This window comes from Sminthopsis crassicaudata, chromosome 3 (genome assembly GCF_048593235.1).
Source record: "Sminthopsis crassicaudata isolate SCR6 chromosome 3, ASM4859323v1, whole genome shotgun sequence".
Lineage (NCBI taxonomy): Eukaryota > Metazoa > Chordata > Mammalia > Dasyuromorphia > Dasyuridae > Sminthopsis > Sminthopsis crassicaudata.
Window position 1 is genome coordinate 179,430,245 of NC_133619.1, and position 22,831 is coordinate 179,453,075.

General features: G+C 33.5%; 1 long non-coding RNA gene across 1 annotated transcript in view; it reads left to right on the plus strand.

The window, feature by feature from the left end:
* LOC141560879 (uncharacterized) overlaps positions 1-2,386 on the plus strand; it is a 47,459-nt gene extending 45,073 nt beyond the window's left edge. The window contains exon 3 of the long non-coding RNA XR_012487860.1: positions 1,149-2,386. This is a non-coding gene — a long non-coding RNA (uncharacterized LOC141560879). The remainder of the gene's footprint in view (positions 1-1,148) is intronic.
* The last annotated feature ends 20,445 nt before the right edge of the window (positions 2,387-22,831 follow it).

Consider the following 22,831-nt stretch of genomic DNA (forward strand, 5'->3'; position numbering starts at 1 on the left):
GAACAATTTTGGTAACCTGATTTGCATTTTGGTATCTCACAACAGAAACACCAGAATTTGTTATAGGTTTGTTACCAAAAGAGACTGCTTTAACACATCTGTCTGATCATGAGAAAATCTCTTCTTTTCCTTTAGCTTTCATCTCTTTAAAATAAGAGGTTTGGACTAAATAACATCTAAAATTTCTTCAGAGAACTAGGATACTATTTATCATCATCTTCATCATCATTATCATCATCATCATTATTATACAAAAATCTGTAATAGTACTGGAATAGAGACCAAAGAAATTCTCTCTACAGGAGTAAATAGGCACCTGCTCTATACCTCCCAGTCTTAGGGCTTTTTCTGGGATTTGCCCAATGCCTCATCGGCACTTCATGTCAGAGGTAGGACTTTTAAATTCTGGACTTCCTAACTGAAGACAAGGTTTCTATGTACTCTGTTACAGTTTTGAATCAGTTTCATAAATTCTATTTCTGTTCTTTAGTTGTTAAAATTTTAGTCTCGTCCGGTTCTTTGTGACCCCTTTTTGGGATTATCTCGGCAAAAATACTGGAGTGGTTTGCCATTTCCTTCTCCAGGTCATTTTACAGATGAGGAAACTGAGGAAAATAAGGTTCTGTAATTTGCCAAGTGTCACTCAGCTCCTCAGTGTCTGAGGCTAGATCTGAATTCAGATTTTCTAGTCTCTACATTGCTCCCTAGCTGCCCATAAATTCTGTTTCTAAGTATAAATTAGTATTGCAACCAAGTAAGCTAAACTGTTAGGCATATACATTTTTAGAAATTAAATTCTATCACAGGTGTCAGGTCACTTTTTACATACTCAGAGAAAGCCTATAACTAACCAAGTAACCTAATTAAAGAAGTCTTGTTCCCAAGGGATGTCACTGATAATCAATCACTCTCTCCACCATTTCATTATTCAACCATTCTGTGTTAACACATGCTTTTTCAAATGAATAACTAAAGACAGCAAACATAATGAGACATAATGTCATCTGTGAAAAATGTGATTTTTACAATTCCTCCTTTGCTTCTGTGGTTCAAATAAAGGGAAAATATAGTATTATTTAGGCTTAATCATGAATCTGAAAAATACACCAAAAGAATCTTTTTGATTTACCATATTTTTGAATTCTCAGGAACTAAAAACCTCAATTTATAACCACATTCAAGAAAAAAAGGTTTATGACTCAGCTCATGACTGCTAAGACATTTTAGACATCTGATCTCCTTACCAAAGCAAGAGTTGGCAAAACCATACCACCTGCATCCATGGTACCCTCCAATCCACCTGCCTCGGATACTCGATGCAAAACTTCGTGTAGTGCCTGAAAGGCAAACTAGCATGTCACTGATACTGATGTTCAGCAGAAGCATGTTCACAGGATTTCGAAGGACTTTAAACTTGCAAAAGAGGATGAGCACAATGAAGTTATTGATGAAACCCAATATAAGAATTATACCAAGGAATACTGCCACAACTGTAAGGCCTGTCCTAGAAAGCCCACTTCTTTGCTTCTCCTCAGAGTCAGTCAGCAGAGTTTCAAAGCTCAGGTTTATGGTCAGATTGATACTCATTCTGGATACCAGATGAAGAGAAATTCAGAAAAGAAAAATACTTTCCAAATATTTCAGGTGTCACAATTTTTTTTTAATTCTTTCACTTTTACTCTAGGAAGTAGTCATTAAGTCGTCTGAGAGCAATAGGTTCAGAAATAGTTCTGTGAATAGGATCAAAGTTTTTTTTTTTTTAATCTTTACCAGAAGTACCTGGTTTCAAGAGTAGTCTGAAAAAGGCCTGTTTTTATCTTGACTTGTTAGAAACCATAATCTGGAGAAGGTTCAATGTTCAAATGCTTTCTCGTAAGGTTTCTTTCCTCATGTTGAAGGAAGTTCCTCAGGGGAGCACTATTACAAATGGTAATATCCAATATCATCTCCTCATGACAAAGTATCCTATAGAGATGAAGGAAGAAGGGAAGAGAAGATGAAAGTTAAGATGTTCATTCTCACGCCATGACCAGGCATCTCAATCATAGTCTTGTACAATCTGAAAATATGACAGATTTCAAGATTCTTGAATTTAACAACATGCCAGTACAGATACACACGCATACTAAAAACGAATACAAACATTGAGAAGCCATATGATGCAATAGAAAGAGTACTGTACATGAAGGCAGCAGCTTTTGATTTAAATCTTGCTTTTGACACTTATGTAATTCTATAGAAGTTATTTAAATTCTCAGTCTCAGTTTCCTCAGTTGAATGTAACCAGAGCTTCAAATGTGCTCCATGTTCCTATCATGTGTCAGATGAGAATAATAATATTTATTCTTTCTTACAGGATTGTTTTGAGGAAGATTTTTGTCAAGCTTAAAAGCCAAACACTATATAAATTTATATAATATATATATAATTTATATATAATATTTATATAAACTATATAAATGACACTATATAAATTTGAGTTGTTACTATTCAATAACCTAGGTAGATGGCACAGTGTATAGAGTACTGGTTCTAGAGTTAGGAAGTCTCATCATTCTACTGAGTTCAAATATGGTATCATACACTTATTAGCTGTGGCACCTGGACAAATCACTTAACTCTGTTTGCCTTAGCTAGAAAATGAATTGGAAAAGAAAATGGCAAGTCATTCTAGTAAATGTGCCAAGAAAATCTCAAATACAGTCATGAAGAGTCAAACATGACTAAAAAGGGTGGGTGAACAATAACAGTATTCAATTAACTTGATATTCCTATAGTTAATCATAATCATGCAGAGAAATAGGAGCTACATGAAGCAGGTAAAGAGCACTGAACCACTACAGAGATAGATCGTTTCCTCCATGTCATTTTATAGATAAGAAAACTGAGGTCTAAAGAAATAACACAATTTTTCATGTAGTATATTAGTAACTTCCAATATAATGCCATGCTGTTCTAAGTGTGGTTAAGGATTCTTCTTTCTTTTAGCATCAGTTTCACAGACATTACTTACTAGATTATTTTTTTTACTTAGGTTTCTAATTACTTCTTTTGGCCTTTTGTTTCCTTCTACTTTGTTCAACAAATGTCTACAGAGCTCATCACTGCAATAAACTTGGTGTCTTAAGATTATAAATTATTAGACTTGGAAAGGATTTTAGAGATCTTCTAATACAACCCCCTTTTTCAGATTAAAAGAAAAAATTAGTTCCAGAAAATCTAACATTACTAAAGTCAGACAGAGAGCAAGTTACAGGACCAGGATTTAAAACCATCTTCTTTGATTCAAATCTATTAGTCACAAGATCCATATTCATGTCCTATATCAATGAGGTATTACTGCCTGTTTGTTAAACTTTGAACAAAGCACTTTATCTCTCTTAAGCAACAATTCTCTTGTTTGTAAAATAGGGAAATACTTGTACCAACTACTTAGAGGTTTACTATGAAGAAAGCACTTTTATGAATCTATAAAATATTGAATAAAGTACAATATTATGCCTGTGTTCAAGGACCTGGGCTTTCTTCCTATTCACTGAAAGTTTCCACAAAATTCAGTGTTTTGACCGGTGCTTTTTCCTCCTTCTATGTGCTTGGGAATCTTGGTCATTCTTTGTTTTAAATTAGCACCTACTTGTACCTGACTCTCAAATCCAAATTCTCATGAATGCCATACATTTTTTTTAAATTTTATAGAAATGAAAAGAAAAAAAGATGACTTTTCAAGTTTTCTATTATATTCTTTCTGCCTTCGAAAAATAGAAGGCTTGTTGGTCTTCTGTTGTCTAATAAAGAAAGTTTTCTCTAGCAAATTGAATCTATTGACTAATTTTTTTTCCTTTCTAACAACTGATATCTTGAGTCTCCTGTCAATGTACATTATATGAGTTTATAGTCTGAATTTATATATATATATATGTATATATATATATATAAATTTCTATATGTGCATGTTTGTTTTCTAAAATATCATACTCTTGGGAAATAGATTATTATAGCTAAAATGCTGATATGCAACATACCTGGGTTAGATGGCACAGTAGATAGAGTAGATAGATAGATTCATTTTACTGAGTTCAAATTTGGCCTCAGACACTCACAATGTGACTTTGAACAAGTCACTCTACCCTGTTTGTCTCAATTTCCTTATCAATAAAAATGAAATGGAGAAAGAAATGACGAACCAATCCAGTATCTTTGCCCCAAAAAAAAATTCCAAATGAAGTTACAAAGAGTCAGACTCAACTGAAATGATTGAATAATAGCAACCTTACCCAAGACAAATTACATAAAAAGTATCAAAATGTTTGAAAGATAGATATTTTGCATGGTCTAGTTATTTCAATTAAAATTTTATTTCTTAAGTCTAAATTATTTTACTATTAAGAAAATTAGTAACACTATTTCAAACTTTATTTAATAAATATATGAATCCTATGTATTTTGAAAAATAAGTGGCACTACTCCTGCTTCTGAATATATATCTGGGCCTTAGCTGGTGTTCTTTTAATCTCTCTACAATGTATACCAATACAATATGTATTGCGTCCCAGTTTTGCTAGTTGAACATATTCACAAATCAAAATTGGTCCTTGATCTGGCAATGAAAGGCCAGTATGATAGACTTTACATCGTTATATTTACCTGTACTATAAAATTAACATAACAAGATAGTATTTTTAATTGATACCTTCTCTTTCTTTTCCTTCATAATTGCTATTATTCAGTATTTTCTAATGAACTGGAAATTTATGAGACACAGAATGATTCACTCAGAAGTAAAACCAGAATCATCTTGAAATGTTTTTCAGAGGTCCAAATACTCATTTTTAGAGAGTAATCTGGTGTATTTATAGCACAAAGCTTGTATTTATTTATTGAAGATCTTGCTACCAATCTACTAGAATTTTATTTATCTATATTAACCTAGGTTTACTCAAAACATTTCATGGGATCAAACCCCCCGTGTGAGACAATACATACAACCTGTCTCTGTCTTTGTCTCCCCATCTTTCTCTCTCTCTCTCCCTTTATTCTTTTTTCTTTGTGTCTCTCCTCTGGCAATCTCTTTTCCTCTCTATTTCCTTCTCTCTCTCCCTCCCTCCCTTCCTTTCTATCTCTGTCTTTCTATCAGTCTGTCTCTTTGTCTTTCACACACATTATTTCTGTATTTCTGTTTCTCTGTCTCTTCATCTCCCCCTCTCAACAAGTGCACTCTTCTTCTGTCTCTCCTCTTTGTCTCTTGTCTTTCTCTCCTTTTTCTATTTCTGACTTTCTCTAGATCTCTCTCTCTCTCTCTGAGTTTCTCTGTTGTCTGTCTCTCTCCTTCTCCCTCTCCTTTTCCCTCTCCTTTTCACTTTTCCTCTCTCTCTCTCTCCCCCCCTCCCCTTCCCTCTCCTTTCTCTCTCTCTGAGTTTCTCTGTTGTCTGTCTGTCTTTGTCTCTCTCTCTCTCTCTCTCTCTCTCTCTCTCTCTCTCTCTCTCTCTCTCTCTCTCTCTCTCTCTCACACACACACACACTCACACACACACACACACACACACACACACACGCTAAAGAATTTTATCTTTTCTTCATTTAATCAAAGATACTTACTTTCCAAAATGTTTACAAACATTTTTCCCCTCTGATCCCAGGCCACTTTTCAGACTGATATGAGTGTCTTTTTCATGCTCTTCACTTCAAATTGTTCATTTCACTGTCCAACTATGCCCAATGTGTTGAGGTTCAGCATCATTTTTTTTAAAAGGCAGACTTCACTGTTTTATTCTATCCCCTATTTCCCCTTTCTGAAGGTGGTAAGGAAAAAGAACCAAAGTGTTAATTAGGAAATAAGACTCCAACAAGAGTCCTGTGACCAAATAATGTAGTGTTCTGTCCCCTCCTGCCTTGCTCCTTGTTCTGCAGGAGCTTCTCTGCAGCCTACTCCAAGCTGTGAGGGTTGAAGACAGCTTGACCTGCTGCACTTTGTTTATATTTCCCCAGCATCGGCTTTATGAGGCTTCCTCTCCACTGCCTTTCCAACTCTAATAAACATGAGCCCCAGCGTACTTCCTTTCTACCTTTACTAGTGTTAGGAATCCTGGATTCCACCTCACCCACACCCACTCCCCCAGTGGAATTGGCTGCTCTCCCACCAGTATCTCCAAATCCTCCCCTATCAGTACTACTACAGTTCTCCCTACTTGTCTCTGGAGAGCTATCCAGCAGCTTCCCTCTTAGGGCCCTCCAAAGTACAGAAAAGTGTAAAAGCATTGGCTTTCTTCTTTCCAAAAAAACAAAGTTTGTTTTTGGACACCTTTCTTCTCTCCATTGGATACCCTTCCCCGCTTGCACTGTTTTTGTATCATCCAGGAGTTAAGGATGGTTGTCATGTTTTAAAATATAGTATTTTATGGTAAGCAGAATAATTTCAGAAAAGCCTAAAAAGACCTACATGAACTGATGCTGAATGAAGTGAGCAGAACTAAGAGAGCATTATACATAGAAACAACAAGATTATATAATGATCAGTTGTGATAGACTTGGCTCTTCTCAACAATATAGTGATTTAAGGCAATTCCAATAGACTTGGAATGGAAAATACCAATCACATCTAGGGAGAGAAGTATGGAGACTGAATGTGGCTTGAAGCATAGTATTTTTGCCTTTTTGTTTATTTGGGGTTTTTTCTTATTTTTTTCTGATCTGATTTGGTCCAATTTTTCTTGCATAACATGACAAATATGGAAAAATGTTTAAAAGGATAGCACATATTTAACCTATATCAGATTGCTTGCTGTTTTGAAGAGAAAGGGAGGAAGAAAGGAAAGAAGAAAAATTTGAAATACAAAGTTTTACAAAAATGAATGTTGAAAATTATCTTTACATGTATTTAGAAAAGCAAAATACTATTAATGAAAAAATAAAATATTTTAAAATATAAAAACAAAAACATTTTAAAGTATTTATGTATATGGAAACAAGACTAGATTTGGTCCTGGGATGTAGTTGGCTGACAACAATCAATAATCTGAACAACGAGCCTGATTTATAGCTTGCTGATTTCTAAGATTCATTAAATGCTCACATTGAAATTTTAATAATCAATTCTCACAAGCCGGTCTGAATTGAATAAAACACATTGCTAAACATTGGTTTTCAGAAATTAGTAACTTACTTTTATGTAGAGAATATTCATAGAATCAGATGTCAGTATTAGAAGAAATCTCAGAGGCCATCTAATAAAATTCATACCTGAAATAGAGAGTCCAACTACAACGTTTCCAAGTGGTCATCCATTCATCTTCTTTTTCATTACTTCAAGCCACAGGGAAGTCATTAGCTTTTAAGGTAACTTTTTTGGAAAGATCTAATGATTAGGATTTTTTTCCATATGCAATACTTTTACTAGGTTTTCTCATCTGAAAAAAAGTTCCAAGGTGAGTATGGAGACCTCTTATTCCTACAGTTCATTGATCCAGTCCAAATTATCAAGTATCTGACACTCTCCAGGACAGTGAATGCATTCCCTTACAAATGTAATCTACAAGTGTCAGTATGATTAGCTGATAACTTATTCCTCATTCCCTTCTACTTCTCAGGAAAGGTCCAACTCCTCACTGATCACTCCCACTAAGGCAGGGCCTTCTAGTTCCTCCCAGTTTCTCTCTTCTTTTGCTTGGGTAAAGACAGGAGAGGTAACACCATGTCTTCAAATGGTGAGCCACACATAGATCATGACCACTTTTTTTTCCTTAGGAAAAATCAAAATGAATGCTTTTTTAAGGCTCTATTGTTTAGAGTAGTTGAATTAATTATTTTTTCAAGTTCTTTATAATTTTATTTTTAATTTATGGACTAAAACAAACATTTCCATAATGTTGATATAAAAAGATGATTGTACGTAAAACTGTAAATCTACTCTGCACAACTTTTTTTCAACTATACAACAAAATTTTCATGTAAATTTCTTTTTTTTTTCTTTCCCATCCCCTGTACTTTAGAGATGGCTATCATTAAATTCATATATATATACATATATATATATATATATATGCATATATATATATATGTGTGTGTGTGTGTGTGTGTATAAATTTATTATATTCGTACTTCTAGTTATCAGTTCTTTCTTTGGATGCTATCCACATGGGCATTTTTAAAAGACAAAATAAGGTATTCAGTCAAAGTCATTTTTAAAACATTCTTTAAATTGGTTAGTCAATTATTTTAAGCTTATTTATAGTCTAATAAACTCCCAATAGAATATATAACAGCTCTCTCCCACTAGAAATGGAAACATTTAGCTAGTACCTCTTTTGAGTCTCTTGTAAAATTTGCTTTGGTTATTAAGTATATATGGTAGCTTGAAAGTTACACTGCTTAATTCTGTTTTCTTCTGGAAAAAAAGGTTTACATGTAAATATGCATTTTGGCCAAGCATCTTTTAAGAGAAAGTGCAGAAGTCATTGTAAAGAAAAATAGCTTGGTACAATGTATTTAGTGATAAAAAAGGAAATGGAAGAGGGAATGGAACCTTTTGGAGACATCAGTTCCTCCACATTCCTCACAACAATGCATCTGATAACCAAGTGGAACTTCAGTCATGTGGGTAAACTACCCCAATTGAGAAGTCCCTTTCTAACAACTCACAAATGTCTTCTCTTCTTCCAGCTATGGGAAGGGAAGCTGTATGAATGCTGCTATCACAACAATTGTCATTGCTATAATTGTCCTAGCAGCTTCTCTGCCATCTCAGCTACAATAGTTTTGACATCTATCCTACCCATACTACAGGAGTTCAAGCTCTATGGCTCAAGTGCTAAGATCTTCACTATTCCATCCCAAATTTTACTCAGTACCTTCACTGTGCCCAGGAGAGGAATCTACACACAAAATCTACCTTGGCTCACAATTTGATGATCTACTATAATTCTAGAAGACCAATGGTTAAGAGTGTTTCCCATTTGATAACAGATAGTTCATGGACTAATAGCAGAATGAGATGATTTGTTTTGTCTCACTATGTTTTTGTTATAAGGGTTTTATATTTCTTTTTTATTTTTTTCTGGGGTTGGATAAATAGAGAAGGGAGGAAAAAACAAAGAGAAAAAAATTGCAATATAATTTTAATTTAAAAATTTAATGAGAGGGGCAGCTAGGTGGTGCAGTGGATAGAGCACCAGCCCTGAATTCAGGAGGACCCGAGTTCAAATCTGGTCTCAGACACTTAACACTTTCTAGCTGTGTGACCCTGGGCAAGTCACTTAACCCCAGTCTCAGAAAAAAAAATTAAAAAATTTAATGAGTTAATGGAAATAGGTAAGATGCATTTGAATCCATAATAACAAAGGACTCCTCCAGAAATCTACAATATTCTTTCTGCCCTCAATAAGATTCCAATGAAGATGGTCAGAGATTGTTTTCCTACCTAGAGTATGGTTCTACATGGCTTTCCTCTCTGCTTATCTTCAATAATGTTTTCCTTCTGCCACTCTCAGCAAGGATCAACGATTGTTCTTTATATGTGTTCCCAACAACTGTTCTCTACCGTTCTGCATTTTTTTCCTTTGTGGCAAGTCAGTAGTAATGATCCTATCCTCTGCAGCTTCCTCTTGCTCAGGCCTTATCCTGTTTTACTGTGTTTTGATCTTTTTCAGCAGATGGATCTTCCAATTAAATAGAAACAATGAAATGAGCATACAAACAATTAAATTAACGAAATCTTTAGAAGTTCAGTAAAATTGAACAAGATAATTATATTATTAAATTTGTAGACCAAATATAAGTGGTAAAGGGGAACTATATAGTACTATGGACATTCAAAGGTATCTAATCCTAATGGGTAGAAAGTAAATACATGTTTAATAAACTTTTATTGATTGATTGCTACTTTCAAATGACTCTGCATATCTTTTCCTTTATCTATACTACTTAGCCAACAAACTTATTGCATCTATAATAAATATGTGTGTGTATCCCAAAAGCAAACATTTAGGATTAGAATAAAAATAATTTTACAACTCTTTCCAGTAATCAAAATTATTCATTGTTCACATTTATCAATGTAATGCTACCAACCTTTCTTTTTACAATTTATAACATTAAGTTAGAAAAGAAGGATGGGAAAAGTGAGGTAAAAGATTGCCTTTATAGTCAGAAAGACCTATGTTAATTTCCTGACTTTAGCATAAACTAACTGTGTTACTATGGGGAACTCAATATCCTAGGTCAGTGGTGTTGAACTCAAATAGAATTTTGTATAAGAATCTCTATTGGCTGCATATTGACTTAGAAAAATCACATACTTATAATAGCTGTGTTTTACTGTGGCTTTTTATGTATTTTGATGAATATTTCATTTCAGGAGTATCACCCTGTGTGTTTGATAACTCTGCCCCAGGCAATTCTCCAAGACTACCTTGGTGCATCTCACTTAGCTGTGTATCAATGTGTCCATGTAATAGCTAATAAAGAAAGATAGCATTTATATAGTGATGTAAGCTTTTCAAAAAAATTTTATGTATGGTAACTCATTTTTTCCATGGGATAAATTTATTACCAATAATTTATCAATCTGTACTACTGTAGAGAATTTCCTTTATGACAATTCTCCACACCAATGAATTTTAAATCAAGATCTTCCATACACTCTTCACTAAAGTCTCAAAAGAGACACAAACAGACAGACAGTTTGTTTTCATAGACGGAGCTAGGTGGCTAGTGCATAGAATGCCAGACCTTAAATTAGGAAGATTCATCTTTAGGAGTTCACATTTGGATTCAGACACTTACTAGCTGTGTGAACCTGGACAAATCACTTAATCCTATTTACCTCACTTTCCTCATTTGTAAAATGAGCTGGAGAAGGAAATGGAAAACAAATCCAGTATCTTTGCCAAAAAAAATTCAAATGGGGTAACAAAGATTCAGACATGACTAAAACAACTAAATAACAACAAAATACATACACACATATGTGTGTATTCAAGTATGTTGTGTGTATACATATTTAGAAAGAAAGAGAGAGAGAGAAAAACACAGAAAGGAAAAAGGAAAAGGCAAAAGAGAGAGAGAAAAAAGGTACTCAGAGAAAGAAAAATAGAGAGAGGGGAAAAGAGAAAGGTCAAAAGAGAAAGAAAGGAAGAAAAGCAGAATAGAAGGAGTTGTGGCTTTGAAATTAAATGAACTGGGGCAACCAGTCCTGAAGTCAGGAGGACCTGAGTTCAAATATGGTTTCAGACACTTAACACTTCCTAGCTGTGTGACCCTGGGCAAGTCACTTAACTCCAATTGCCTCAACCAAAAAAAAAAAAATGAATAAACCATAATAAGTTACCTATGTGATTATAAATATATCACCTAATTTCTGAGAGCTTCTGTTTTCTCATCTAATATGGGAATAGTAATACTCATATAAGCTACTTTTCAAGATTGTTATAAAAAATTTTCATAAATCTTATTTTGTTTTAAAATGCTATGTAAATGTGAATTAGGATCTACCAAATCTAATCACACTTGTTTTCCTCCATGTAAACATTTTTCATTGAAGTTCCAGTTCTAATATATTAACCATTTTCTGAAATAAAACATTCTGAAAAAAATATATGGCATTTAATTATGATAATAATTGACAAGAATAATTAAGGTAGGTCATAGGTGCATTGATTTCCATTAATATTTAAGTCTCATTTTTATTTACATTAATTGAGTAGACTTTATTTTCCAATTTATCAAACTGGACCAATCATACTTTAAATGCCCATATGACTAAATTTTCACATGGCCAAACTGGGTTCAGTGATTCTCCTTTCTCTATGATTTTCTTCTTTATTAGAACTCAATATTAAGTGGTAAAACCTATTCAAGGAAAAATAATGAAAGAAAAGATATGTTATTTGAGAGAGAAAGTACAAGATTGCTACAGATCACACCAATAGCAAGGTGATTATAAGGGTTTATTTGTTTGTTTTAACTTAAACTAAAAAATATTTTCTGACTGAAAGGAACAAACACATCATGTTCCTTTACTCTAGATGGCAGCATCCACCTGGATTCTTCTAGCTAAGAAACACAAGAACCCAAACTATTAATGATTCAAGTTTTATCATAAGTCCTGTCTGCATTTGTCATTTTGCTGTGAAACATAAAATCAATGTGCCTGAGCAGACATTTGTCAAAGTCCTTGTGCATGACATGGATTTCTTCCACCTGATAAACATGGAATAATTCTAATAGCACATCCTGTGTATGGAAGAAGCAACATCGTTACAGCAAATGCCATGACTAGACGATGGCATAGACTAGAATATGGTGGGCACCTGCCAGCATGATGTGAAGAAGAGTTTTGATGATCACCCTGTTAATTCAATCAATAAAAATTGCCAAGTTGAATAAAGGTCAAAAAAACACATTGTGCATGTATGTGCCCTGGATTATCTGTTTAGCCTGTCTATATTCATTAGATCAACAGAAGCACAGAATCAGAGAGTTGGAAGAGTTGTCAGAGATCATCTAATTCAAGACTTCCTGAAGAAGAATCCCTTCTATGTGTCAGGGTTGTGGTTTCTCTCCTCATGTCAACTATAATTATCCTTTTCCTTGAATCAAAATCTCTTAAGCTTATTACTAGCCTCAGGAATAGATATTTGATTTTCACATTAGAGTGAAATGTGCCTAACTCCCCAGCAGGACTCATTTCAACAATATTAATTAATTAATCAGTTCCCATTAAAAGTAAGTGTTATGTAAGCTAAATGGTTGTCCTCCACAATACAATTATCAATAAAAGCCCTAATTGAATAGTTTAGCAATCAATATATCTTTTTTAAAGAATAAAATGTCAAATCGATACTTCCTTTACAGATATAAAGATATAATAATAAATATATTAATATAATGAAAGCAAACTTACTTAGCCTAATGGGATGCAGTGGGCTATGGTGAAGAGAGAACTTGGGTTCAAGGTAAAGTTTTACCACCTACAAAGTCTATGCCTAGAGGTATGCTGGTCAATACTTAACATCAGGCTCTGGGGGTGGAAAGAAGTATATACAATTTTATATTTACATTTTTTGGGGGGGGGAGGATTTGAGGTTTTTTTGATGAAGCAATGGGAGGTAAGTGACTTGCCCAAGATCATATAGCTAGTAAGTGTCTGAGCCATATTTGAAATAAGATCTTCCTGATTCCAGGCCCAGAGCTCTATTCACTGTACCAGCCAACTGTCACACCAATTTTAGATTTAATTTGAGTTATTAACATTTTCTTTATCCATTTGTTAGGTCTAGACAGTGAACAAAACAATAAATTAAGCCCTAATTTGTGGTATTTGCTAATTTTGGGGGTGCAAATGCTCACAAGGAAAATTTAACAATCAATTCCAGCAGACTGCTTGCTGTCTAGGGGAAGGGGTAGGGGAAAGGAGAGAGAAAAGTTTGCAACACAAGGTTTTGCAAGGGTGAATGTTGAAAACTATCTTTACATGTATTTTGAAAATAAAAAAGCTATTATTTAAAAAAAAAATAAAATATGTGATACTACACAGGAAAGGCCAATGAGAATTCATGTACTCCTTGGTATGGGGAAATAGCAATACCAAAACAAGTATTCGTCTCTAAGGCAATAGACTCTGTCAGTGCCTTTACACATTAGAAAAGTGCACCAAAAAACCGAAGGGATTTAAGTAAGAATTCTGCTCACCATAGTGATTAGTCATGATTCTAGAAGATAAATGATAAAAAATGTTACCCATATCTAAAAAAGATATGATAGATTAATGTAAAAATGAAACACACATTTTTACATGTGACCAATATGGAAATTTCTTTTGATTATACTTATTTGTTACAGAAATCTTGTGTGTGTGTGTGTGTGTGTGTGTGTGTGTGTGTGTGTGTGTGTGTGTGTGTGTGTGTGGTGGGTGGGTGTGGGTGGGTGGGTGGAGAGGGAAGGAGTCTAGGAGAGGAAGGAAAAAAATGACTGATATTTTTCTAAGCCTTAAAGAATTTTAAGAAATCATAGATCTCAGTAATAACCTATATTAGATGCCATATACTCCAACCTCCTTATTTTTCAGGTGAGGAAACTAAGGTCCAGAAAGGTTAAATGATATGCATAAAGCTACATAGTTCGTGGTTGACAGAATCAGGATTTGAACTCAGGTTCAAAGCTCTTTTGACCATCATAACCTGCACATAATGGTGTAGAGAAGGGATTTCTTCCTAAAATAATAAGAATAAAGAATGGCACTTATGTGTTTAGTTACCATCATTGGTACAATTTGTGAAAGTGAAAAAAAAATCTTGAATGGATCATTAGAAATATAATAACCCTAAAAACTCTAAGCAACAGGATGCTAACATGAATCAGAAAACATACACCACACTCTAATCTCTGAAAGAGGAAAAAATATAGTCTGTATGCCAAAACACAGACCAGACTGATAGATTAAAATGATCTAAAAAGAAAAACAGTAGTCCGATTTTTGCCTACAAATATGTCGCTATAGTTTGTTTTCTCATTAGGGAATCGGAAAGAACAGAAGGTTGGGCTTCTGTGTTGACTGTAGTGGAAAATCACAGACATAGCTGGCACTAGACTCATGGGATTGCTTTGCCTAAGGTAGAAGAAAAACTACTAGGAAATGAGATACCAGACAACTGACAAGATGGAGCAGATGGATAGAGATTATTTTTAAGCAGTTTTTATTGAGGATAGTGAAAGCTAAGCAACTACAAATGAGCAGGACACATTTAACATGATTCTGGATTTTGTTTTTAGCTGCTGCAAATTGGGCAGCACAAGCAGAAGATGCAGAACCACATTAAAAGCTATCCCCAGGGTGCTTTGTGCTCATTTCTTTAAAAATATAAGAAGGCCTCGCAGTATGACAGGAGCTCTTAAGCTCCTCATCATTGAAAATTGGATCCTAACCAAGGCTTGGCTACCTCTTCCAAGAATCTGAGGAAATATAAGAAACTAGAACTTAAAAATAAGAAATAACAAAGCTTGTACCCCATCCTCAGGGCTCCTTCCTTGAATGTATATTTCTTCCTTTCCCTGTGATTCTGAAATATGTACATGAATATAATGTTGAATGTAAAATCTCAGCCTGTTTCCACCTCTGAGAGAAAAGTATGGATAATTAAAAAAGTACAGTGCCAGCACCCCACACATGACAATTCAAGGGTCAACAGAAATCAGGATATCCAATGTACATATTTCTAAAGTGCTAGGGAAAAAATGCAGGGAGGAGTTAAAAAGATCTTATATTTACCTACAAATTCTACCAAACATTTAAAGAACAATTAATTTCAGTACTATGCAAACTATTTGGAAAAATAAGTAAAGAATCTTAACAAATGCCTTTCATGAGACAGATATGGTGCTGATTCTGAAACGAGGTAGGGGTAAAACAGAAAAAGAAAATTATAGACCAATTGATCTAAGGAATATTGACCAAAAAATCTTAAATAAATTATTATCAGATTACAGCAAGTTATCACAAGGATAAAACCACCATGAACAAGTAGGATTTATATCAGGAATGCAAGGCTAGTTCAATATTAGGAAAACTATTAACATAATTGACTATATCAATAACCAAACTAACAGAAATCATATGATTATCTCAATAGTTCCAGAAAAAATATTTGACAAAATCCAACACTCATTCCTATTAAAAATAAAAAAAAACACTAGAGAACACAGGAATAAATGGAGTTTTCCTTAAAAATATTCAGTAGCATCTATTTAAAACTATCAACAAGCATCATATACAATGGGAATAAACTAAAATCATTCCCAATAAAGTCAGGGGTGAAACAAAGTTGCCTGCTATCATCATTACTATTCAATATTGTATTAGAAATATTAACTTTAGCAATAAGAGAAAAAAAGAAATTGGAGTAGATAATGAGGAAACCAAATTATCATTCTTTGCAGATATGATGGTATACTGAAAGAATCCTAGAGAATCAACTAGAAAACTTGTAGAAACAATTCATAATTTTAGCAAAGTTGCAGGATACAAAATAAATCTACATAAATCATTAGCACTCCTACATGTTACCAACAAAGTCTAGCAATAAGAGATACAAAGATAAATTCCATTTAAAATTACTGTAGATAATATAAGATATTTGAGAATCTACCTGCAAAGTCAAGAAAACAATTACAAAAAAGTCAAAGAACACAATTACAAAACACTTTCCACACAAATAAAGTCAAATCCAATCAACTAGAAGAATATCAAGTGCTCATGAGTAGGCCAAGCTAATATAATAAAAATGGCAATTCTACCTAAATTAATCTATTTATTCAGTGCCATACTCATCAAACTCCCAAGAAATTATTTTACAGAGCTAGAAAAAATAATAACAAAGTTAATCTGGAAGAACAAAGCATCAAGAATTTTAAGGGAATTAATGATAAAAATGCAAATGAAGGTGTCCTAGCTATATCAGATCAAAAACCATATTATAAAGCTAGAATCATCAAAACCATCTGATACTAGCTAAGAAATAGAGTAGTCAATCAGTGGAATAGATTATTTTTTTTACCTAGATACCAAAATAAGATCAAAATGGATTCATGATTTAGACATAAAAAGTGCAAATTAGAAGAATAAAGGGTAGTCTACCTCTCAGATCTGTGGAGAAGGAAGGAATTTGTGTCCAAAGAAGAACTAGAGTACGTTTTGAAATGTAAAATGGATAACTTTGATCATATTAAGTTAAAAGGTTTTTGTACAAGCAAAGCCAATGCAGACAAAATTAGAAGGGAAGCAATAAACTTGGAAAAAAATTTTACATTGAAGACTATGATAAAGAGAATTTACTCAAATTCATGAGAATATAAGCCATTGTCCAGTTTATAAATGGTGAAAGGATATGAAGAAACAGTTTTCAAATGAAGAAATTAAATGATTTTACAATTTACAAAGATGCCATCAGTTGGAGAATGATTGAATAAGTTATGTTATATGAATGTTATAGAATATTATTGTTCTATAAGAAACGACCAGCAGGATGATTTCAGAAAGGCTCTCAGATTATCTAACATAGTAGGAAAAGATAATGATGAATTTTGGAGGGAATATGGGGAAACTGGGTTACTAATACATTGATTATAACATTGGGAAACTAATCCAACTATTCTGAAGAGCAATATAGAACTATATCCAAAGGGTTATTAAATTATAGACCCTTTAGTCCAGCAGTGTCTCTACTGGGCCTATATCCCAAAGAAATTAAAATAAGGAAAGGATCTATATGTGCAAAAATATTTGTAGCAGCCCTTTTTGTAGTAGCAAGGAACTGGAAACTGAGTACATGCTCATCAGTTGGAGAATGGCTGAATAAGCTATGGTGTATGAATGTTATAGAATATTATTGTTTTATTATCATGTCGTCAGCGAGGTGACTCAGGCTAGTTTCAATGGTCTTATGATAGAGGGGCATCTACACCCAGACAGAAGACTGGGGATTGAGTGTAGATCACAACATAGTATTTTCACTTTTTTTGTTGTTATTTACTCGCATTTTGGTTTTTTTCTCATTCTTTTTCTTTTTTGACTTGATATTTTCTTGTGCATCATGATAATTATGGAAATATGTATAGAAGAATTGCACATGTTTAAATATATATTGAATTACTTGTCATCTGAGGGAAGTGATGGGGAAAGGGAAGGAGAATAAATTGGATTACAAGGTTTTGCAAGGAGGAACGTTGAAAACTATGTTTATGTTTTGAAAATAAAAAGCTTTAAAATAAAATGAAATTTTATTTTAAAAAATACAAAATAAAATAAAAGTCTCATAAGTACCTTAAGTTTTTTGGTGGAAAGTTTTGTTTAGCAGGAGTAAAACTGCTAAGGAAAGAATGGATTTATAATATATTATATTTGTTTTCTCATGTATCTTTATAACTCCTCTAGAGTGGTATTAATTTCACATTAAAAAAATAATTCAGGCTTCAAAGCAATATAGTATAGTGGAAATGGCATTGAGTTTGAAATCAGAGGACCAAAACATAAATATTAGCTCTGATATTTCCAATCCAAAAAATATTTGTTAAGCTGTGCAGTGTTCTAAGTGCTGGGATACAATTGATAAAAATTAAAAAAAGAAAAATAATGCCATACCTCAGGGAGCTTACAGCCTAATGAGGGAGAAGGGGAAGAAGTGGAGAAAGCACACTAAAAAAGAAAAGAAAGTAGCAGAGGTGGAGTGTTACAGGGGAGAGATACCAGAAAGTACATCTTGTACTGTGGAGTTAAAACCAGACAGAACAGAAGATACAGAGTGAAGTGAGCCCAAGTCCACTTTTATAAAGGAAGGCATTGAGAAGAATTTGATACTGACTCTCTAGTCTTCCAGTCTAAGGGGGAGGAGGCTGATGGAGGAGATGCCATTGAAGATTTGAGTTAGTAGCATGATAATGAGATTAGAAGTGATGAGTTTAATCCAGATTAAGAATGGGCATCTCCTTCCTTGGAATTGTAACCAGATAGAGCAGCAGATAAGAACTTGGACAAATCTTCAACCTCTCTGAGTTTGTTTCCTCATCTGTAAAATGGGGTGGGTTAGATTAAATGGCTCCTGATTTCCCTTCCAATTCTAAAGCTTTGATTTTAGAATTAATGAAGATTGTCATTAGCACTATTGACAGGTATAACTTAGTGATCTGCCAGTGACTAGTTATACTGATCAGTTTGGTCTCTTTATTACCCATTGCTTTGGTGGGTTCTGGAGATAGCCCTGGTCTCCCAAATGGCTAAAAATTTGTCTAAGCTCACATGATTAGTCAGCCCCTTTTGTAGACAAATAGAACACTTCCCCCAGTTTGATCTATCAATAAAACTAGGATTTTGCCCCTCAATCTCCAGATGTCTTTAACCATAACACCTGTTAGTACTCCAGTTATAGCCTAAGTAGGTAGTCTTTAGATGGAATTTAATTGGACATTAGAGACAATATCCAGCAGACAATTAAATAGATAAGTATATAGAAGAAATAAATAAACAACAAATAACAAATACAGACATGAACAGACAACAGACAAACATACACACAGAAAGACAGAAAGGCAGATAGGATAGATAGACAGACAGATTTTCCTCATTTAACAGTTCCTGGTATTGACAACAAGAATTTGTCCTGCCAACTGGAATGCTTTGACCTTTCAGCAGACACTCCAGCTGATGGCTCAAGAATACAGCATGAGAATTGTTCTCTGAATGTGTCTTTTTGCTGCTGTCTCTAAATGCATGATGAGCACTAATTAGATTAAAATTCCATTTACTTTTTTTAACTTAAAAAAAGTTGTAAGGTATGGAAAATTAACACAAATCCTTCCTCATTTGCTTTTTAATCTGGATTTTTATTTCTTCACATTCTTTTATTGATCTTGAATATAATAATATTTCTAATACTTATATATACATACCACATTTTATAATTCTGTGAATACTCATTTCTTGGTCTCAATTGAACCAATATGTCTCTTGACTGTCTAACAAATACATTTTGAAAACTTGTATGATTTCTAAAGCCAAAAAATAGATGATATCTTAACAGCATTTACAACATAATCAGTACAAGATTAAACATATCAATTCTTATTTGTCCTTGTACAATATCTGATGCCTTTAAAAACCTGTCTACTTTATAGCCATATTGTGATATCTATTCTATGAGTCTAGAGCCAATTATACCAGTTGTTCATAAAATGTAATTCAAAAAAAAGTAAAGCAATTATGGGCCTGCTTATGGCTTAATGTCTCTCCATGTTTCTAACGACCTCTCTTTTTTTTGTTTTGTTTTTAAAATAGAAAACAAAATTTCCAACAATTTATTCAAAGTATTATTTTGTACCTTTCCTGCTTCCAAAAGACTATCTGATTGAAGCCTCTCACAGTGCACCAAAAGATGCTTTTTTTTCTATGTTCAGTGTAATATGGGACATTGATATTAATTATTAATTATTATATTAGGATCAAGGTTTTTCCCTTTTTCTACTTACTCATTCAGAAACCAGGCAGTGAGGGAAATCTCTCTTAAAGATTTACCCAGGCCAAGATCTAAGCAAAGACTGTAAAAAAAATTCTAAGTTTGGGTTAATGGATAAATTCTTGCTCATTACCTTTGTTCAGACAGGTCTGGGAAAACATGGGTCCTACTTTTTGGTCAGAGAGATATGGAAAATGATAAGTCTCTTTGAAAGACTTGGATGATCACTGTAATATAGACCACCTTCTCAATGTAATTAACCACTCAGAGTTAATTGCCATCCTCAGCAACACCTACTCTTTGAAAGGCTTATAAACTGTAAGCTCCTCCCTTTAAGGCCTTGGGTTTAAGCATGAAATAGCCAGGTGACCATCCTTTTACTAATATACTAAGCTTGTTAAAAAATGATTAAATTACCCAGAAATTATGTCTCTCTACCGTTTTTTTTTTAATTTCACACTTTAATTAATAAATAGGCTAGTGAGAGAAATATACACAGATGTAAAAACAACTGACATTCATAAGCAGACAGAAACAGAATTTGATAAATCGGTAATCACTATTAGCAAATTTTATATTCAGATCAGCAAATTTATTTGTTATTTATTTATTTAATTCAGATATTAACTATATATTAAGTAAGGCACTTGCTGAAAAGTGTGATATGGGTTATCTGGGAAAACTAATATGAACAGATACACAGTGAAGTGAACAGAACCAGGAGATAACTTTATACCATGAATGCAACATTTTAAAGAACATTTTTAAAAATTTAAGTTTTTTAAAAAAATGCTCTTCCAACTCTTCCCCCAGAAGACAACAGAAGACAATCAAAGGGAAGAAAAATAACCAGCTGATCAAGAAGGGCCTTGGCTACAAACAATCAAGTCACAAGATTATTGAGTGTGTAAGCACATGAATACCAATGTAAAAGAAAAGATAATTAAAAGGAAGCCAAATCCCAAACCAAAAACTAATAAATTAAAATAAAGCTAGTGATTGTCTAGAAAAAACAGACAGCCAAGTATGCATCATTCCACATGGAAGAAAGGTGGGAAACTTCTGGGACAGAGTTCAGCATATACAATTATTATCAAATTCAGTTATTTTAGTGGATGTTTTGCTCTTTTTTTTTTTTTTAATTTCAAGATAGGATTTAATCTAGTGGGGAGGATTAAAGGAATAAACATTTCTTAAGCACCTACTATGTGCCAAGTTCTGTACTAAGCACTTTATAAATACTATTTCATTGATCCTCACAATAATCCTGTGAGGTAAGTTCTTTTATCCCAATTTTACAGAAAATGAAGCAAAGATTCATATTTCATTTGAACTCCTTTCTGATTCCTGAGCCAGGGCTCTAACCACTACACTAGTTAGTTCCTACAGTTCAAAGGGTAGACAGAGTTTGTTTCAGAAATGATTGCAAAATAATGACAAAAGTTTTAACAACATAAGTAGCTAAATATAGCTCACCAAAAAAATTAAGTTGAATTCATGAATTTTTGTTAGATTAAACCCATCATCAACTAAATAAATACTAGTAAACAGCCTTGAAAGTTACCATTTGGAGAATGGCACTAAATAAATATTCTCAAGCTAGGAGCTACAGTGGACAGAGCTTTAAGTCTGAAGTTAGGGAGATCAAAATTCAAATCTGGCCTCACCTGGAGAGACTTACATAAACTGATGCTGAGTGAAATGAGCAGGACCAGGAGATCATTAAGTATACTTCAACAACAATACTATGTGATGATCAATTCTGATGAACAAGGCCCTCTTCAACAATGAGATGAACCAAATCAGTTCCAATAGAGCAGTAATGAACTGAACCAGTTACACCCAGCAAAAGAACTCTGGGAGATGACTATGAACCACTACATAGAATTCCCAATCCCTCTAATTTTGTCCACCTGCATTTTTGATTTCCTTCACAGGCTAATTGTTCACTCTTTCAAAGTCTGATTCTTTTTGTACAACAAAACAACTGTTAGGGCATGTATACAGATATTGTATTTAATTAATACTCTAACATATTTAACATGTATTGGTCAACCTGACATCTGGGTGGGGGGAAGGAGAGGCAAAATTAGAACAAAAGATTTGGCAATTGTCAATGTTGTAAAATTATCCATGCATATATCTGGCAAAAAAAAAAAAAACTATTAAAAAATAAAATAGAAAGAAAGTTAAAAATGCAAAAAAAAAAAATCTGGCCTCAGATATTTAATAGCTATATGACTGTGGGCAATCACTTAACTTGCTTCTATTGCCTTATCTGTAAAATGAATTGGAGATGGGAATAGCAAACTGCTCCAGTATCTCTGCAAAAAAACCTCAAATGGAATCATCAAAAGTTGGACACAACTGAAATGTTTTGAATAACAATAACAATTAAAAAATATATACTGAAAATGAAGTTACCAGAATTTGTCTGAGTCAGGGAAAATGACGCAGAGCGGGGAAAAAAAGTCACCAAAATGTTCTCAGCTCTATGTGTCAGGAGAGAAACTCTGATTCTAGCATTACATTTCAATTGATAATAAAAGCATAAATATAGTCTTAAGAAATGGATTTATTAATAGTTGTTCTTTAGTTGGAGTTTTAAACCTGATATAGAAATAACTTCTTAAAAAGCATGGAAGGTAAAAAATGAACTTTTAAAAAGGAAAACAAAAACCAAGAAATGGATATTGTATATGCATGACATTTTTCCACTATAATTTCTTGTCTCATTTTTTTCTCAATAGAACTAAGCTACAGTTGCAGCTGTAGTTTAGCTCCTAACAGGTGCATCAGGGAACAAACAGTACTGGATTGCCTGTCCAGAGATGGTT